The sequence below is a fragment of the Struthio camelus genome, chromosome Z (assembly GCF_040807025.1).
Source record: "Struthio camelus isolate bStrCam1 chromosome Z, bStrCam1.hap1, whole genome shotgun sequence".
NCBI classification, from domain to species: Eukaryota; Metazoa; Chordata; class Aves; order Struthioniformes; family Struthionidae; genus Struthio; species Struthio camelus.
In genome coordinates this window covers 19,174,619-19,195,702 of record NC_090982.1, presented here as the reverse complement: position 1 = coordinate 19,195,702, position 21,084 = coordinate 19,174,619, and the positions used below count along the sequence as shown (strand labels likewise).

Below are 21,084 nucleotides of genomic sequence, written 5' to 3'. Positions count from 1 at the left end.
TTGCTCAAGGCCTGTCCAGCTGAATCTTGAACACCTCCAAGGATGGAGATCCCACAAGCTCTCTGGGCACCTGTTCCAGTGTTTGACTACTTTCATGGCACTTTTGGAGGCCTGTAGCTAGTGGTGTCCCCCAGGGGTCTGTCCTGGGTCCAGTCTTGTTCAACTTGTTCATCCGTGACCTTGAGGAAGGGACAGAGTGCACCCTCAGCAAGTTTGCTGATGATACGAAACTGGGGGGAGAGGCTGACACACCAGAAGGCTGTGCTGCCGTTCAGAGGGACCTGGGCAGGCTGGAGAGGTGGGCGGAGAGGAACCTCCTGAAGTTCAACAAAGGCAAGTGCAAGGTCCTGCACCTAGGGAGGAAGAACCCCATGCACCAGGACAGGCTGGGGGTTGACCTGCTGGAAAGCAGCTCTGCAGAGAAGGACCTGGGAGTCCTGGTGGACAACAAGTTGACCATGAGGCAGCAGTGTGCCCTTGTGGCCAAGAAGGCCAATGGGATCCTGGGCTGCATTAGGCAGAGTGCTGCCAGCAGGTGGAGGGAGGTGATCCTGCCCCTCTCCTCAGCCCTGCTGAGGCCCCACCTGGAGTCCTGTGTCCAGTGCTGGGCTCCCCAGGACAAGAGAGACATGGCGCTACTGGAGAGAGTCCAGCGGAGGGCTACCAAGATGATGAGGGGACTGGAGCATCTCTCCTCTGAAGAAAGGCTTGCGAGAGCTGGGCCTGTTCAGTCTGGAAAGGGGAGGCTGAGAGGTGATCTCATCAACGTGTACAAGTATCTGAACGGAGGGTGTCGAGAGGATGGGGCCAGTCTCTTTTCCGTGGTGCCCAGCAACAGGGCAAGAGGCAACGGGCAGAAACAGAAGCACAGGCAGTTCCATCTGAACAAAGGGAAAAACTTCTTTCCTGTGAGGGTGACCGAGCACTGGCACAGGTTGCCCAGAGAGGTGGTGGAGTCTCCTTCGCTGGAGATATTCAAAATCCGTCTGGCTGTGATCCTGGGCAATATGCTCTAGAGGACCCTGCCTGAGCAGGGGGGTTGGACTAGATGATCTCCAGAGGTCCCTTCCAACCTAAACGATTCTGTGATTCTGTGATTCTGTGACCTCAATCAGATCATGTTGCTCAAGGCCTGTCCAGCTGAATCTTGAACACCTCCAAGGATGGAGATCCCACAAGCTCTCTGGGCACCTGTTCCAGTGTTTGACTGCTTTCATGGCACTTTTCTTACATGTCACTGGAACGTCTCATGTTTCCAGCTTGCGTCCTTTGCGTCTCATCCTGTTGTTGGGCACCTCTGGAAAACATCTAGCTCCATCTTCTCTGTATCCTCTGATTAGGTGATTGCAAATAGCAATAAGGTCCTCTAAGCTGAATAGACCCAGTTTCCTCAGCCTCTCCACATACATCCTGTGCTCCAGTCTCTGACCACCTTGGTGGCTCTTCCTTGGACTCGTTCCAGGGTGCCAATATCTTTCTTGCAATGGCGAGACCACATATGGTCTTACAAGTGCCAAACAAAGAGGAAGGATCACTTCTCTGGATTATCAGCTACAGTCTACAAATAAAGCTAATGATGAAGTTGGCTTTCTTTGCTACAAGGGCACGCTGCTCATCCATGTTCAACTTGTTTTCAACCATGATCTCCAGGTTTTTTTTTGCAAAGCTAATTGCTAGCCTTCTCCCATGCAGGAACATTGTGTCAATACAAATCCTAAGGACAGACTCTGGATTACTCAGGTTTCAAAAGAGACAGAATGTCAACAGAAACAGAGAGTGAGTGTACAAAGTAGAGAGTTAGAAAAGATATATAGAATTTGCATACAAATACAAAGTCCTTAGCAGACAATGAATAAACAGCTTCTAGGCATGGCATGGCCATTTCAGGCTTCACTCCTTCATAAGTTGGCTTTTAATGCAAAGCACTGCTCACAAAAATGATATCATTACTTATACTCAGTAGAGAAGAGGTCACTGTTTCCGCATAGTTTATAATAATTGCTTTATAATACTTCATATGAATACATACAAACACACAGACACACAATTTAACATTTTAATAAGACAGCAGTTAAAACTGGAACACTGGAATGCAGCATTGAAAGGATTATATTCTTAGTAATATCCTGCAAGCAATTTACTGAAATGAAAACTGCAGAGAAAGTCTTTATCAAAATAAAGGTACCTACATCTCTCATTCAATAGACCCTACATCCTTCTGAGAATAGCTAGTCTGTAACCCGAGACCTATAAGATAAAAAGAAACTTTTCCCCAAAATATATTAATTTGAAATTAAAAATATACTCAAGAGACAATTATGTAGTTTTTAATACCATGTGTGTTCAAATATTTAGAAATAAGAAGCAAATAGAAGCCTCTGATGACAATACAAGAGCACATATCAACATTTCATCTATCTACTACCATGACAGTAACATACTGCTTTGTGTCTTAAAGGATTAGGAAATGGGAATGGACTTGAGTACATGTCCTCTGGGCAAGAAGAGTTCATGGACAATTATGTAGGTGAATGCATTCTGCCTCTAGGGAGGAAAATACTGTGCTGGGGAAGTATACTGAATGGGGACACAGCTGCTTGTCAACTTATTCTCTTTTAAAGGAACGCTATTGTGGACAGAATACGCTATTAGAAAAGAGGGATAAGTAAAGCAGTTCAGCGAGGTCATGCCACTGGCCAGGAATCACCTGGTACTCCAACAGTAAACTGAGCAAGTGTGCTATTTTCAGGTCGAAACAGTAACATTTATGAAAATGAATAAGTCAAACCTGGAAAAAAAGGGGCTATTCCTAATCTGGAGGAGATTTTTTAATTATTATTTCTGAGAATGGGCAAGGCACACAATTTAAAAACACTCTGCATCATGGTCTCACTGAAAGATTTTGTTCACTTTCGAAAAGCTTGGGGAACTGCTTAGCTTACAGAGAAGAGACTATTCGTGCAGCTTTGAGCCAAAAATCACAATCTGTTTTTCAGCAGAGCCAATGTTAACATTACACCTCACCAGATAGTTACGGTATTTGAGCAGGTAAAGGTGATAAGGCAGTATAGAAAAGCTATGACATTCTAAGACACACTAAAATGTGTATAAGAAGTATAAAAAAGTTTGCAATCCAAAATGAATCAGTTTGTAGCATCTCAGAAACAGTTAGTCATTTCTAAACCTTTCCCTTACTTCTAACTCCTGCAGTAACTTCACTGAGTGAATATGTAATATAATCTGCTCCCACTGCAGAACAGGGTGAAGAGTACCTTCAAGTTGTTACCCATTACAAAAATGGATAACATTTTTGGGTACAAAATGGGTACAAAAATGGCAATGTTACCCATTGCCAAACCACTGCCCCCTCTTAAACTGGATCCTATTTGCAATTAATTTTGTATTTAAAATGGTTCTTGGAAAAATGCTGAAGCAAAAAATAAAGTTATAACATGTTTAAAATAAGTTGTTTTCCTCCATCTTTTACTTCCTCCTATTGCTTTCCCTCAAAAGATCAAAAATTAAAAGAATAATATTATGGTCTGGTAGACAAATGAAAAAAATCAAAAAATCAAAAAAATAAGTATCATCTTTCTTGCATAAACTTGAAAGTATGTGGATGTCAGCACAGTTGTAAAGAGTTCCAAGTTTGCCATGGAAACAACATTCTCATTTCAAAATAATACAACTGCTCGCTGTGGACTATTGGCATGAAAGCTCCCAATCCAAGCTCATTGACAGCTTGTGGAGTGGACAGATGAGGCATGGAAAATATTTTAAATTAGTTCATTTATCTTGCTCAGACATGGGAAAAGACTGAGAATTTTTCATGTTTACAGAAAAAAGCAAAGAAAAAGAGAGAGAGAGAAAGAGGAAAGAAAGGGCAACGAGGGAGAAAGGAAAGAAGGAAAAGGAAGAAAAGGGAAAAGGGGAAGAGGAAGAAAAGGAGAGGAAGGGGAAAAGAGGGAAAGGGAGAAAAGAAAATGGGAAATGGAAAAGAGAAAAGGGGAAAAAGGGGGGAAGGGGAAAAGGGGAAAAGGCAAAAAAGGAAAAAAGGGGAAGGGGCAAGGAAGAAGGAAGAAAAAAGCGGAAATGGTGAAGGGGGAAGGCAGAAAAGAGGGGTAGGGAGAAAAGGGAAAAGGGGGAAAAAGGGGAAAAAGGGGAAAGGGAAAAAGGAATGGCAGATGGCAACTTTTTATATAAATTACTTAATTTAAGCTCAAATTCACAAAAAATGCTTTTTTATTTATTAGAAAACATGTACTCCTTTCTGACGTAAGATCTTAAGAAAAAGGTTAGCGTTAGCTAAACAACATGTTTTAACCGGTTTTGATACTGTCTTCACAGTTTTCAGAAAATAAGCAATATTTTTTAGTACCCCATTAAATGCATGCAGATTTAACTTTATTTTCTCCAAAGGACTGAGATTAAGGATTTTTTTCAAACATGGGGCATGATTTCCATCATATACCTCACACATTATTTCACACAACTCGAAGATGATGAATATCTTGAACAGATCTTGAACCTGAACAGATCAAGTACCTAGTTAATGCAAAGTGTCTTATTGCCATGGATGTTATTGGAGTACAAGATATAGTAAGGAAGATGGCTCAAAGGACAGAGTAATGTAATGGAAGACAGAAGACTAATTCTATTCCTGCGTTTCCACTGGGTCTGAAGAATATGATGCTGACAAACTTAAAGAGAGACAGCATTCCTCCACTTTCAAAATAATATTCTGTGAACTTATGGTACCCTCTGGTAATATCTAGAAAGACAGCTTAGTAGTGCACGAAACCCACTGTGGACCCAGCATACCTAACATGTACACGTCAAACTTCAAGGGAAGCTAGTACTGAAATCATGTCACAAATCATGGCATACATAGGAAGTTACACTAGAATGTAGGCAAGAACACATAGCTTTTACATTGGAATAGTGAACATGGCCAGATAAAAATTCGCATCTGCAAACATTACAAAGACCTGTAATTCCTGATGATTTCTAAAATATCAAGTTCAAATTCTAAATATATGGACACAGATTTAGAGACATAAAATTCTATTTACTTATGGGAACATAAGATAGTATTGTAAAAGCACAATGAAAAGTGGAACAACGCAGTTCAAAGAAAATCAGAATAAAACTAAATGTGTCCCAGTTATTTTAAACAGAATTACCACCAGAGTCATAGAACACGATTACGTTTTGTAGAGCTCTTATTTCCTATATGCAGCTCATATTTTGCTTCATATTGAAACATATATATTTAATTTTTATATCTAATTTATTCAGTATGACTTTCTCTTCTCCCAGCTTTTCTGGCACAGTGATTAAGCTTGAAGGAGGTTAGACTTTTCCTCACGTCTTTGACATTTTTCATTTTCTAATTTCCCACTCTGGGGGATGCTTCACCTCCTTGACGGACATGTAATTGATTTGTTTAGTGTTAGTGTTTAGCAAGGACTGCTACTGAAGGGCAAAATGTACGCTCTACCACTGTGATGTCCAGTCTAATAGAAGCATATTACAAAGAGAAAACTAAAAAGTCTGTTTTTCTTGTCCAGCATGCAGAATGGCACTTCTTTTCAGTCTACCTGGACGTGTTTAGCATATAAACTATTCTGTTCAGTATTAAAATAATCTCTTCAGCATAGACGATCTCTGCCATCTGGCCCCCTATTGTTCTGCCCTGGAATGCCCCATTTCTCACTGTAAATGGAACTTCCTTAACTTACGAAGCCTCAAACAGGGCCGGGTTCCTTTTTGTCCATAGCATGATTTTAGAAGCTTCTTTTCTTCTGTTTTTGTATCACAGACATTTTTTTTAGAGTGGAAGTCATTCACAGAGAATAAACAGCTAACTATAGTTTTAATTTTTAAAACTTTTTAATTTCCCTACCAACCAGTTTATCAATAAAAGCCCAATATTTAAAAAGTCAGAGGAAAAGAAGAATGTCTGGCAAGAGTTTTTAAATTTTGATAACAATTTTCAAGATAACTTTGTGAGTAGTTAGACTTTTGGAAGATGTTCATTCTCTCCACACAGTGCATCCAAGCCTTGTGTTAATGGACCATTAAAAGATGCTTCATTGTGTCTTAATGGCATAATACATTATAACGTCAGGTGAAGGAAGGAATTACACCTCTCAATCTGAGACATGTCATACAAAAGGCCATAGCTGATATTTGCAGAAAGAAGTATAAGAAGAGTTTGCTACTATTGAGCTGCCAAATAATCAGTGAATCTTTGAAAATTTGTCTGTCACAGAAAAGACCTTTTAAAACTTGTCCAGAAGGAAGCTAAACCATTTATTAAATTACAGTCTGACTTGAAGCTTTTGACATTTACTTCAACATACGTCTAAGCATCTTGCTAAATTATTAGAACAGAATAAAGATAATATTTAAAAGCATAAATTAGTTGCTTTAGTTCCTACATACCTTTTTTAATGTGCATCTAGGTATGATCTCTAAAAATTACTAAGGAACTCAAACAGGAATTGAATCAGCACCCAAAAGATTAGACTAGGACTAATAAACCCCTGTGATTTCTGTGTAGTTGAGGCACATCTGGTACAGATCTTCCCATATGGCCCATATGGACAGCACCCTGTCTTCTTCTGACATACCTACCCATAACCTGAAATTCCACAGGAGGAGGCAACATTGAGCACCCTAAGGAAAGTTAAAAAAAACACTGAAAGCAAATGTTGAGGAAATCTCTCTGACTCTTTGGAATTCCTGTGGATCACTCAGGTCTGCAGATGACATAACCACTCTATTCCCTCTCCATACTAATGGACAGACATAAATCTCCATGAGGATCATTCACCCTGCGCTTATAACCTCATTACAAATGGCCACTTCAGCACTGAGGAAGCTACATTAATAAATGACACTTTAAAACAGTTGGTTTGGTTTTTTAACTACCTTTTTACAGAACTATTCCTAGTAGACCAAAGAAAAGAAGTTGGACAAGAGCAAGAGAACACATTTCATGTTGTTTTTAAGGTTCAAAAGATATTTTACCACCTTTCACTGCTTCACTCAAAAAATATTATTTTTACTCTCTGTTAACAACTAGTTTTTAAGCTTTTAGGGAGTTTTCTTGAAGAAACAAATAGTGGAAGAGCACCCTAAGTTCTTGGAGTCATTTATAAGCAAGTCAGAAAAAGGCTAAGATTGCAAACAATTCAAAAGGAAAAGGAAGAATGCATTTCCCTCTAAAGTGAACTTTTTAAAAATTTTATTCTATTCACCTTCATTCACTCTTTAAAGCTCCGGTAGTAATCTTATTTTCCATGCTGCAAATTCTCAGTAAAAGTGGAAATCGTAGTCTATTCCCTCTTCATCCTTTTGCCCCGAGGGTAACTGGATCTAAAGCACTGTGTGATCTAGAGCTAAGAATGAATGACAACTAAGTGCTGATGAGTTTAGCTACCAGCAATCAGGCAAACATCTGGTTTGAACAAAATTACTTTACCGAAAAATGTTTGTGCATTCCTAGACAGTGCATTCCGGGATCATGGTAATGCACTGGACAAAAGGAACTGAGTTCTAGAGAATTAATACAGCGTGAAAACCTCTATTGCCACGGCTGTCACATTTCCTCTGCCAAAAGCACGACCAGCTGAACGACGCCATGAGACTTTATGAGAATAGACTGCATCAGTTTAATTAGCTGCATTTTATTGCACTGAAAGTGGACAAGCTAAGAGGGTGCTTCACAGCAAGCTACTTATATATGACACCAGCTATTTATCTATGATTTGTCCACAGCAGGCATGTTCAATTACGCTGTGTTGCTGACAAGTAAGGAAATGCATTTGTTTTAGGTTTGTCCAATTTTTTGTATAAATTTAATAATCCACCCTTTCTAATTTCAAATTACCCTATAAACACGTAAGTTTTAGCAAGTTTTAACACTATCTTTTACACCTAACAACAGACCTCTCCTGATACTTACTACAGTGCACTCCACACAATAAACAGATAGAGTTTACTAAGTGGTTTGCAAATGAGTTCCAGACAGTCATTAGCTTCCTTCATTTTGTTTAACACATTTCTGAAAGAACACATTTAAGGTCACAAGGTTTGAAATGATCATTTCCAGAAATGTTCCTCGACTAATTTTTATCTGTAACATACCCTTTTCATTAACCGAGTTAATCTCAACCTCAATCTTTCTCACTGCATTTATCTACAAGCACAGACCTAACATCTTTTAACCCAGAGAGGAACTTTGCTTTCACTGGGAATTCCTCTTTCTGCCATTACTGTTCCATCAACTATCAACAGCAATATGAGGAAAATTAGTAATCCTGGTCCTTCAACTGAATGGCCTTCATGTTTTGTAAGATACACAAAAACAAGAATAAGTTGAAGAAACAGTGAAGACCTAGCAAGTGAATCAACTCTAGCAACTTTTTAATTCAAAATACATTTTCAATGTCACATGATCACATTTTAAAATACGTAACTCAGTTCTATCATTTGCCAAAACAACATGAATATATGTGCATACATGCAGAAATCCTTTATCAATTCCTTATTTAAAAGCCAACAGCTTGAGAAATTTCTTTCCCCTTAGCTGTATTTTCTCTAACTGAACTTCTGTTGGTTCCTTCAAACATACTCCTAAACTGCTGAAAGAGATGCTAGGATGCAGAGCAGCCATTTTTCCCATTAGAAGATGCGGGAAAGTAGTCTAAGAACAAAATTATAATTTACTGGAAGCTCTTTACTCAATGACTATTAAAGTGGTTGTAAATACCTAATCAAGCTATTGTCATTTAAACTAGTATACCATACGGTAACCGAAAGTGAAGATACACCTTTCTGGTGTAAGAGTCACTACTTAAAATTAACACTGGTGGGGGAACGTATGCCTGGGCATTCGTTTATGCAACGTTCAGACCACTTTCAGTTGATCATATTTGTTTAGGTAATTTCTATGCATGGTCAAGTTAGTTCATAAGTCTAATAGTCTCCCCATGCTGAGTGGGTTTTGCAGTATTATCTACCAGGAGACCAAGGACAGAGATGCAACTGGTGTAATAAAGAGATTATTGTGAGCTCTTACTAGTGAAAAGAAGACTGTATGTATTTGAACGCTCTCGCTAAGCCACTTGCATTTACATACTGTAGAAATACAGAACTTAAAATAAATGTGGTTCATCATACATTTGCTGGGCATTACTTTTGTTCCTTGCTGTATGTTAGAGACAAATGATGCTGCTTTTCCCATAACTGGATATAACTTCTCTGCATTAATCTTCGCTGATTTTTCAAATCAGCAAATATGAGGAAAAAGTAATGTGTAGCAAATACATCCAGTACAACAGTATATCATTTTTATAACAGAAATTAAGATGGAATGCTTTCCTACCACAAAAAACAGACATAACCAACACCATTGATTTTAAATAAGTATAGGGGTGCTTATACTCTCATTTTTCCATGCTGCATGAGGAAGTGCACTGAATTACACATCAGCAAGTTTTCGTCCAGTATAAAGAACCTCTTCCTATTTAGTTTCGCACTCATTTACTGCAGTGGAATTGGAGTGGTTACTTGGTAGGAGAACACCGTCCAATCAAGAGAAGACCTATGTTTTACCAAAATACCTGTGGAAGATACAATTGGTAGAAGGGACATCTCTAAATGCAGCTTGGATGTTTAGTTACAAATTAAGTCCAAATTGCTTAGTGACTCCAATCTTAAGTAAAATAAGTACATGGTAAAGGTACCCTACCTAGATGTTAGAACAGGAAATAACTACAACATAGCAGCATAGCTCTCTACAAAAGGTCTGACAAATGTTAGAGCAGGCAAGTGAACTGTGAGTCTTAAAAGATGACTTTCTGCATTTGCAGTGCTTCCTGACTATTCCAATAAGTGTGTTACCATTATGCTATTGCAATATATATATTATTATTATTCTTAGATCTGGCAAGGTTTGTTATGCGCATACTAACACTGCCTAAGCATTCACATGAAAGGCATGTTGCCAGGACTTTGGTAACACAAATTATTCAGACCGTCACATAATCAGCACTTGCATTTGGGAATACTCCTGATTTTGCAGTGTGTGCTTTAAGTTACATACCAGGATAAAATAGAAAACAATAAAACCAGCCACAAAAACATTACAACTTGAAGTGTGGAGCCTCAAACAAGGACATCCATAATTATTATTTTCAAAAGAGTGTCAATACACAGAAACAGCAATATGATTATTCATGATGATTAATTAGGATTGATGTGATTAATGTGATTAATGTGCCAATGAGAAGGGTCAAGAATAACTTTATCTGTGCTTTAAAAATGAGGACAAACGTAAATTGTGTCTCAGGAGGTGAATTCAAAGATAAAATTAAAATTATTTGATTAGAAGCGGATTATTATATCAGATTCCTTACAAGTGCTGTGACATCAGCAGTAGATAATTCTCTTCTTCAGGAAGACCTCTAAGGTAAAACTTCAGTATTCAACCCCTACAGAGCAATGCATTGAAACAAGAACCATCTGTATGTTTTAATCCATAAGATAAGAGAATGGAAAAGAAGAAACTACCTATATCACCAAGAGGTTGTTAATTAGAGAACCTGAAAATGCACGCTCCTCTACTTTCCACCTATCCCTTTTCATCTGTAATATTTTCATATTTTCTGCAAGTCTAATGCAGGACCCCAGGTGTCTGTCTGTAACCCAGTGAGCCAGTACATCTATTCAAATTCATAATGCTGTTTTCTGCCACAGCAGATTTCTAGCAAAACAGTTTCTTGTGAAAACAGAATGCTTTGAACAGAATACTGAAGCAAAAGGAACACGCTTCTTTTGTTTTAACAAGACGGAGATTATTTGAAGAGTTAAGTGTTTTGTTTTGTCTTCAGTTAATTTGTTCTCTTCACTGATGAATGTAAATGTCATACTCATTCATTTCCAGACTAGTAAACCTATTTTCAAACTTTGGACAACGAAATATGCCTGCAAATATCCATTGAACATCAAGTGAATAAGATTTTACATAATGAATAAGTTTTTACATTTGGTAAATCAGTTCATTTTGAATCTAGGTACAATTCTGTAAATTTTCTGTCCCTTGTGGAGAACAAATGACTGATTTCACTGACTGATAGAAACAAGTTATTCAAACGGAATGGAATATCCTAGAAATGGTTAAAACCATGCCTTAAAAGGACAGTATGGCTATTTCTGAAAAAACACATGACGCAACTCACTCTAGACCCTGCTTCCTCAATAATTTAGCACCTGGACTTGGACAGAGTCCAGGAGAGAATGGATTCAAACTGTAGCTGTAGAGCAGATTTGTACACTGGAGTTCAGAAGCACACATTTATTCTCAGGTTTAGACAGAGCCTAGCACAATCTAAGGCCTGTTCGATTACAAAAGCTTTAACACAATTTTCTCCAATCATCAAATTCTTTTTATAAGATAATAAGAAATCTAAAAATTAACTTTTGATATATTCAAAGATTTGAAAAGGTAGGGATTCAGATATCCAAATAAGAAACTTCTAACACTCATTAACTTTTGACTGAATAGCTACAGCCTACAGTGTTTTCTCTTGATTCACCCCACTTTTTGATAGATGTTCTGCAGCATGCGCTACTGGTACAAAGTTTTAGAAAAGAAAAATTTCTGCTTTAGGTTCAGCAGTCCTTATTTTTTTGCACATCCAAGAGCAGCAAAAAAAGTACAACATCCAAGTTAGTGCATCTCTTCATCCTAAAAGATGTTTAATGCTTTGTGAAATCTTTTCCATACAAGCAGTCCATTCATTGGAAGGAAACAGAGCTTGCGTTGGGTTTTACTTCACCCACACAATCACACAGTAAATGCTGTTACTGTCAGTTGGGCTACAGGTAGCTGGGACATACCTAAAAGGGATAGTTCATATATTTCTATTACAAACCTTTCAGTTGTGCTTTTCAAAGATACAGACATTTCCTTGCATTAAACATAATGAAAGAATCCATCCATATATACAATAGCTGCATATTCACATAGGGACACATGATGCCCTGAGATGTGTTGAGAGTTTGTTGGTATCTGTCCCACTGATTCTAAGCAAAATAAAAGTTGGAAAAATAGAAGGTTGGGTGCTTGGAAGAGGAAGAACTTTTTCTTTTTCAGGACTGCTCAGGTAACTGCTTAGGTGCCAGCTACCTCCTGGGGGTACACACTACAGGGGAAAGTGAAAGGATGAAGAAACTGCATCTCACCTAAAGAACGAAAAGACGAGTCAGCAATGGTTGCTACTGGAAAGCAGACAGAAAAAACAGAATGGGTTCCTCACAGAAGGAATAGTGCTGATACCAGCATGCAGCCAAAGAAGAGACACTATGGTAAGAAAACTCTACCTGCTGTGGTGGAGGGTGCTCCAAGCATTAATGTTAGAGACAGCACTAGCTCTCAGTTTTCCGCGCTCTGAATTTTTACTGTTTCCTGGAGATCAGGCCTGAGACTCTTGGATGCAACTATGCAGGAAGAGCAACCAAAACTTATTTCCCTAGCTTTCTAACTAAGCTGGGGCTGAGTCATCTGCTTCTGCTGCTCTGTTCTGCTGCAGATTTGCTTTCAAAGACCCCACTAGGTACTGGTATGGAAAAGTCCACAGAAAACTTGGGACAGAAGGGTCTCAGTATAAGGCTAACGGACTCCTACTTATAATCATAAATGGAGGCCAACACCTAAGCCCTAATCTATAGACTGCTTTGGTTGGCTTGAATCCAAATGGATTTAATATGCACTTCTTTATTTTAGGGGCAACTACTTCAGCTTCTATTTCAGGATCAGAGCTAGGATGTGCTCGTTCTAGTCAACCCTGAGAGACTACAAGTCTTACTTCCAAACTACAAAGAGCTATTCCAGTATAATTACCTTACTGCTCCCACATTGACCAGGATTTTCTCCTTCTGTTCTCTTTTTCCTCCCTCTAAAAGTTGAAAGTCCTCCCTTCCTACTGCAATTATAATTTGCAAAAGGTATTAAGATTTAGACAAGTCATAAGGCAATTGTGATATTGACATAATACATCTCTGAAATAATTCAAATCACTCCCCTGTTTGAATGTGTTCCATTTTGAGAAGCAGCGTTATCCAAAATTGGCTCTTCATTGATTTGAAGGCTATGCTACTGACTTGCAATGTGAATCAGACGAAAGCAGCCTAATTTCCCTATGCCCCTCATATGTTAAGTGTATTCTACATGTTTGAACAGTGAGCTATTTGCAAAGCTACTCTTAAGAATTTGTGCAATGGCTATTTCAGAGGATTCTTCTGTCCTGCCATTATAATTATAAAATTTAGGAAATATAATTAACTTACAGAGCGATACAGTTCACAAAGAAATCCACTGACATTATCTTACAGTTCTACCTTTGGAAACAGTATTTTAATTCCATTCCAAAATCATGCTAATATAGTATCTCATAGAACACAAAATCCACATAGCTTAAGAAGAGATGGAGAAATTTATTAAATGTGGCTTTTTGTTGTTAATCATATTTCATTTAATGCCAAAGTCTCTAATTAATATATAGTAACATATCTAAAAAGAAAGTTATAATTTGGAAAACATTCTTATGGTGAACAAAAGCAAAACTTATGCACCAATATTTATAATCTGTTTTTAAAGGACTGCCATATTAACAGCTTGAAAAACCAATCTACCTTTCTACTTTCTTACAACACCTCTGAAATTCAAGGGCTTCTTAACGTAAAGAAAGCATTTCACTGCAGACAGTTTTGAAAGAAAGCTCATTGGCAAAAGTTATGAATACCACCACAATAAAAATTCTGTAAGTATGTGAATTGAATATAAACCATATATGAGGGGTTTCATGATCTTTGAAGTGCGAAATGCTACTGTTTCAAAGACCAGGGCTCCTGCAAATTTTAGATTAGCATATCTGTACTATCTGCTGTAAGGGAACATGGACTGGGCATGTCTCTGAAAGGGAAGAGGAAATATGAGACTGCGCAAGTAAAATAAATGCTATATAGGGTCAGCGGAAGACTTCAACATACAAACTAATAAAATAGAAAGAAAAGAAACAGGAAAACAAAAAGATACTATGGACAAGACACAGAACAGATCAATACTGGTGTTACTGAAAATAATGGCATTGAAATTTATTATTGAAGGCATTCACCTTTAAATTGTATAAAAAAACAAAAATGTATCATGCAGAAGCAACATTTAGATGCTATGGTTGAGCTACAACTTCAGCAATAAACTCGTATCTCACGTTCCAGGACTTGTCTTGGTAGGTTTGCACTGCTGGGTGCAAAAAATCAGATAACGTAACTTGGTTCTGCAACATCATCCTGGTTTTACGGCATAAAGTTCCCTACTTCCCTTGTGTCATTCTGGCTTGGAGTTCTTGTCTGTGCTGTAACCTGAAGAGTACCCAGAAATATGTAGATGTTTACATGAGTCATTCTCCTTTATGGCTTTTTTATTCAGGACAAGTGAGTTAAACATTTAAGAGAGGACATCTGAAATTTCTGTTGGTTATCTGGCGTTCCTAATGACATGCTATGCTACCACTCATCCAGACTTTTAAGCTCTGTACATGCAGTACGATTGTGATAAAGCTCTGCTGGTAGTTTGCCTATTTCATATCCATCTAAGTTACTTCGCATTTTGAGCTCCCAGGGTGTGCATATCTGGCAAATTCACCATGAAAAGACCTGCAAGTTCAGAACCTGTTATTTTGTGATCAAAATTTTAAAAGCTTATTCCTACTTGAAGTGAGACCAAATTGCGAGTGAGCAAAATCTTCTTTCAAAAATAATTTTTTCAAAATCATTTTGGTAATGTTCACAGGGAGCACTGTTATGAGGTGTAATTCATCTAGCATTTTGAAGCTGAACGTTCTTTGGGCAGTGCCATTATTTTTAATAATACCAGTATTTATATCTGTTCTGTTTTTTATTCATACTATCTTTTTTCTTTGTTATTTCATAGTATGGTTTTCCTATTTAATTTACTTCCATTCAGTTGGTTTATTTTAAAAATACAAAGGAATGCTAATAACAATTACGTAAAAATGCTAACACAGTATAAACTGGGATGTAATAATGACATTACAAGGGCTGCATCGTAATAATGAAGCGGGAAACAATCCTTTGAGCATTATGAAAATGCTGGTCATTGCAGGAAATATACTCCACAACAAACTGAAAATTTTGCTTGAAAAAAGAATGATTCACAAATATTATTTTTCTTAGTAGGTCTACAAATACACCAAAAAACTGCAATAACGTCCATTATGCAAATCTATCACCTGCATCACAAGCAAGTCAGAAGGCAGCAGCTCCAGGTGTATGGAAGTCAATTAAGTCTTTTGTTTTGATCTGCTAATTGAAACTGCATGACATAATAATTCTCCTGAAGTATTAAGAACTCTGAGGTACAAAAATTATTCACAGTGACGATCCTTTTTCCTTACAATTCAGTAACATGAGTTGCACACACTGCTGAAGCTGCAAGACTTTTCTGCATTATCTCTACCGACTGCATATTATATTCCATGGCAGAAACATGAAAGGTGAGGGACATCATTCAGATTCAGATTTTCACACAGGGGAAGGAAGCAGCATGGTTATGGCAAGAGCATTAGCTATTTTAGCATAATCATGCAGGCCAACAAAAAAATAGAGAAGTGTTTCAGAGTTACTCTGTAAGAGTTCTATTAAAATTGAGACAACTATACCATACATCACATCCTAGTTCCCGGATGGCTGCAAGAAATTGTCAGGTTTGCATTTGTGAGAATTCCAATCATGCTCAGCATTCATTTATACCATTAACAAAAGCTTATTTTTCTAGGTAAAGGGCACGTAATTCCTAAGAACCACTGGTGTGAACCCCAGCAAAGGCAAAACAGCTATTATTCTACCACATTGCACATTTTAAGTATCACCAATTTTTTGAAGATTCCATGAACTGCACAGATATATCAGACACATAAACCGCATATTCCTTCTCAGCTGACAATAAGAATTTGTACCATAATTGTCCTTTACATACTGCAAGAGAGGTTTTGTCTGAGTAATAGCCTGTATCTGACCGCTGCTCTGCATCACATTTTACTTCACTGAGTATTTCAGTTTCAAATTATGACCAGAATTCCAGATTTTTAGCACTGGGACAGGTCTGAAAAGTTTCTGACCATTTATCCTTCCTTCCTCTCATCCTTTCTTTTTCCCTTCCTTCCTTCCCTCCTTCACTTCTTTCTCCTTTCCTTGTTCCCTTTTCTCGCTCTCTCGCTCCTCTTTCTCCCTCTCTCTCTCTGTAGAGTGCACTCCTAACCCAAACTAAAATACTAATCTACAGATACCTGTTGGAGCTGCAGGACTGAAGATGGGTACTGAAGACAGGTGTAAGACAGGTACCAGAGTCTCGGGGAAATTCCATGTGGGGATTCTAACTTCTCTCACAATGGTATTATTCATGATCTTCCAGGAGGAAATCTCTTACACAAACAAAAAACAGATTTTTCAAAAGTAATCAATATCCAGGTATCACAAAATGGTAGCACATACAGCCACACGTTGCAGGAATTTCAAGTTTACCACTTGGTACAGGTACCACTATGGAGAGGTCCTAAGATATTATGGACTTTATGGATCAAAATGAGGATTTTTCTGAATTAACCCACACCAGAGATACCTAAAAGGCATGCTACATTGCCTATCCCATGCATAAGGCAGAGTTACTTAAAAGGTAAGTCACTGTTAGAAGCAAAGATGTAGAAGGAATTTTTTTGTTGTTTTCTTCTTTTGCTACTGATTTTTTTCTGTTAAGCAGAGAGGGATTTCCCTTTTACTTTTACGATTGAAATTTTAATGATTGCAAGAACCTTAAGAATCTAGGAAAACATTATTGTGCAAAATTGAAATAGCTGCTATTAACAATCTGCATGTATAATAACAATAACAATTTATGCATGTATGGATATACAGGAAGCAATGAATCATAATAATGCTTCGTCTTTAGTTTTGTCTTCAGCTGCGGATACAAAATAATGACAACTTAATATACAGCATAACGATAACACATTTTAAGGACAGTGGAAGAAATATAAGAAAAATGAAAATCAAATATCTTACAGGAAGCATGTAGGAAAGCCAGGAATCTATGGTCTTTCTATTCAAAACACATGCTTTAACAGTCAAATTACTGCTAAATTTATATGTTGAAAGTTCCCGCGTGGCAGCTCACTGCATGGATTAAATAATTCATATTTACTATAATAGTTATGTTGTTGTAGTCATGATCGTATAAGGATAAAAGTAAAAAATCTTTAATATCACATTTTAGAATCTTTAAAAAAATTCTTTCTACTTTTTCTAAGACAGCAGCATGTCTACTGAATTTTAAATAGGACACATTAAGATTGTATTAATTCAGACATAAGAAGGTAGTTTTCTGAGAGTTTTCATTCCAACATTTTCAAAGTTTACAGTTTTAGCAGAACCACAAAAATGAGTGACAGCCTTGCAGATCTTTTAATGATGTTTATTAATCAATTATCAGTGCTAAAACTGTTACTAAAAACATGGTATTGAAACGAGCAAAATGTAATACATACATGTCATTTGTAGCAAGATTTCTAGATTTTTTTTAAATCATAGGTTTAAAAGATTTCATTTATAACATGAGCCTAACTAAACTGCTCCCTTACGAGTTTACTAAATCCTCAATTTTAATCTCACTCAGCCATATATATTACATCTTTAAATTGCTGAATTGCAAGTACAGATGATACCTCCTTTTTAAGGCTACTTTTGCTGTACAGAAGCAATGTGCTGTATTGTTCAGTCCCAAATGTGTATGAATTAATAGGGTGTCCTAGAAAAAAGCATTTTTATAGATTCTTCAGAGCAGCTACTCAGAGAATGGGTATTTTTAAAGAATTTTATATTTGCAATTATTAAGTATCAGGTCTCTCCAGAAGAGATTTCACAAAAAGCAGAATAAAACTCTCTAGTCCCAGTATCTCTAGCGAACTACCACTGCAGCTTTTGAGATGGGACACAACTGGAACATGTAGTGTGTTGATTTAAGAAAAAATAATAACGGAAAACTCATTATATTTCACAACACTTAAGAGTTTTTAGCATTAAATATGGGTCAAAAATCACTAAACATCAACAACTGACATTCATTAAAATAAATCACGCAAAATGGCACTTGTACGCTAACATGTTGTGACAGTACTACTGCTTTCATAAATAAAGAGTGAAAATTAAACTTTCACAGCAAAATATTTCACCAGGCTAGATTGCAATGTTTGACATGTCAATTCATCACTGCAGAAATCAGACAAAGCTCAGCCTGCAGTCGTCAGGAAGCTCATTATTTCATTAAAATTACACTATATCTACGACTCCAACATTCCTTTTATTAAAAATAATCACCAAGAAGTTGAAAGGTAATTGTCAACCTCCTCCACTACAATTTTGGTCTCCCATTTAAACCAAGGCTGAAAAGCCAAAAGTAGTCATTGTCAATAAAATAGGACTCAGTGGATATAGAAAGCAGATGGATCAGTTCCAGGAGTTTATGATTTGTTCAGTAATTCAGAGCTGGTCCAAATGTTCTAGAAAAATAAACAACATTTTTAAACAGATTTTTTCAGTCATAACTAAAACTACAAAAAGGGTCAGTCTTAATTAATGCTTTGAATTAAAAATGGGATAGCAAGTAACTTTCCAGGTTTTTGAGTCCTGTCTTCCATTCTGAAAAGCAATTATTGCAACAGGACCACTTTCAAGAACCGTATGAGCGCTAGCATAATACCAGCAGGCTTGTCTGTACACTTTATTCCTATCAGAACATTCTTCAAGAAGTTCAATCACTATATGAGTCAAAATCTCCCTTTCCTTTAAAGCCTAAATTTAATCAAAGTCCGTGTATACTGTCAGAGTTTTTTAAACAGTATTACTCATTAGCTTCAAATATTAAAGGTTTTAATATGGCTAAACTTTCCCCTTTACTGTTTCTAAGCTTCTGTATTGCAAAGTGGTATTGTCTATTGAAAGATTACCTTATATTAAGGAAAAATGAAAAAACCAGGCTCAAAATTTAAATAAATAATTTCAAAATGATTGAGAAGTAATTTTTGATCTTGCTGATAGGTAATGAGTTCTGAATTATCAATCTCTTCTTCAAGGTTTCATCTTGGTTCAATTTCAGGCAAGAACATCTTTTGATATCTTGACAATTCTTAGGAGTCAAAAAACTGCTTTCTACATTCTTCTAATGGTAACTGTTTTGAAACGCCAAGTCAAATCCTCAAAAAAATTAAGACAACAGCTTAGAAAAAGAAAGGTCTGCATGGGTGGAAATTGTTTAGGATTTAGACGCTGTATGCTATATTTAAGCCAGTCTACATTCCACTGCAGATTCAAATACGATGCTTTCTCTTGCCTGGCTGAAGGCCTCCACAGAGACCTAACCAAGAGGCTTAGACAGTCTAAACAATATATAAGAGCCACACTCAGAAAACCAATACTACCCTCAGAGATTCTTATGGACTTTACGCCATTTAAATGTGTCCACAAAGGAGCTGTTGTACCAAGTACTTAAGGTTGATGTAGGCCTAAAGCTTCAAGTTAGACATTTTTCTTTCATTTACAGTAAATGTAGAGATAGAGGTATCACCATTGAGAACACTTGTATTAAAATTTTAGCACCGATGGCATAATTTTTGCCTTTTAGGGATTTTTGCCGCAGATCTCTCTCTAATTCTGCAAATGACTCCAAATAGGCAGAGAGCTGCAATCCCAAAGAGCTCTAAGAACCTCAGCAGGTACAACAGCTAACTATGTTTCTCAGGGCAAAATTTATGCATAGCTCTATACAAGACAAATAACAGCCAGTACAAAATGGTTAAGATTCAAGAACATTAGCAAAGCAACCTGCGTTGCTAATAGCTAGTCAGTATGGGTTGCTGTGCAGTAGAAGTTTGTGGAAGTGTGGGGACACCCACGCAGGTGAAGACACCTAACGCAATGCATCTACATCTTGTACATAACCAGGTAAGTGTGGCCTGTCTACAGATTCCACACCCGCTGGTGGAAATGTTCAGATCACTTCAAAAAAAATCCCAGACCGTTCTGGGAACATCAGCCCATGGCACTGACACAGCGGCAGATCACGGAGACTTAAGCATTCCAGCCCAGGGAGGGGACCTCTCCAAGTGCTAGTAAGCAAGCACTCGATTGTATCCTAATGTGAAGGCCACACTTCCAGTTTCCCCCTGTAAGTATTATCTGAACAACACTAAAGCTAATCCAAAAATGCTTGAAGAGGTGAGATGTATGGACAGGTGGAAAAGCTTGCCTTGAGAGCCTCTCCAAAGACACAACTTGCATGACTACTAGATAAATGCAGTATTTCAAATCTGACCCAGTGTCTTTCACGACCACTGTACTGACTTTATCATAAAATCTTTAGAGAAAAAGTTTAATGTCTTTCAGTCACTTTAAGATACTAGATAAATAAACCCTTTTAACAGCACAGGAAATATTACACTTACATTGTGATCAAGCATTGTAGTAAGACTTTTATTAAAAACAACAAATTATCACTTTGTTTAGACCAAAAGATCTTTCTCTTTTCAAGTTAGCTGCTTGAGATTTGCTATTTAGTAAGTTTGAAGCTATGCGTTTAGATAAGAAGCAATTTCTTCACATGGTAAGAAACACAGAATTCAGACAGTCAAGCAACAGCTCTTGGGTGCTGCACTCTAAAACCTCCCTACTGAGTTATAAATCAGCTCTGGAGAACTTTTGTAACTATTATGCACATTTGCAACTATTATAGAGTAACACTCCACCATGAAATTACAATGAAGAAAATCACGTTCTTTAAAACTGTTCAATTGAAATAAATAAATACTATTGCTTAACTGTAAAATGCAGCATCTATACCTATAAAAAAGGCTGAATTTGGAAAGAACATTTCTAATTAACTAAACTAAATATTATGGTATTGCTATAATGATTTGTGCAAAGTTTAAAATTAATTCCATATCT

The 21,084-nt window shown here is 37.2% G+C and overlaps 1 protein-coding gene across 10 annotated transcripts in view; it reads right to left on the bottom strand.

The window, feature by feature from the left end:
- Positions 1-21,084, bottom strand: part of KDM4C (lysine demethylase 4C) — a 279,152-nt gene that overhangs the window by 37,528 nt on the left and 220,540 nt on the right. Inside the window, exon 18 of one of the 10 annotated variants that reach the window (XR_011137825.1) lies at positions 16,380-16,514. The exons of the other annotated variants lie outside the window; for them this stretch is intronic. The gene's annotated coding sequence lies outside the window, so the exon portion shown is untranslated. The remainder of the gene's footprint in view (positions 1-16,379; positions 16,515-21,084) is intronic. 10 annotated transcript variants of the gene reach the window in all.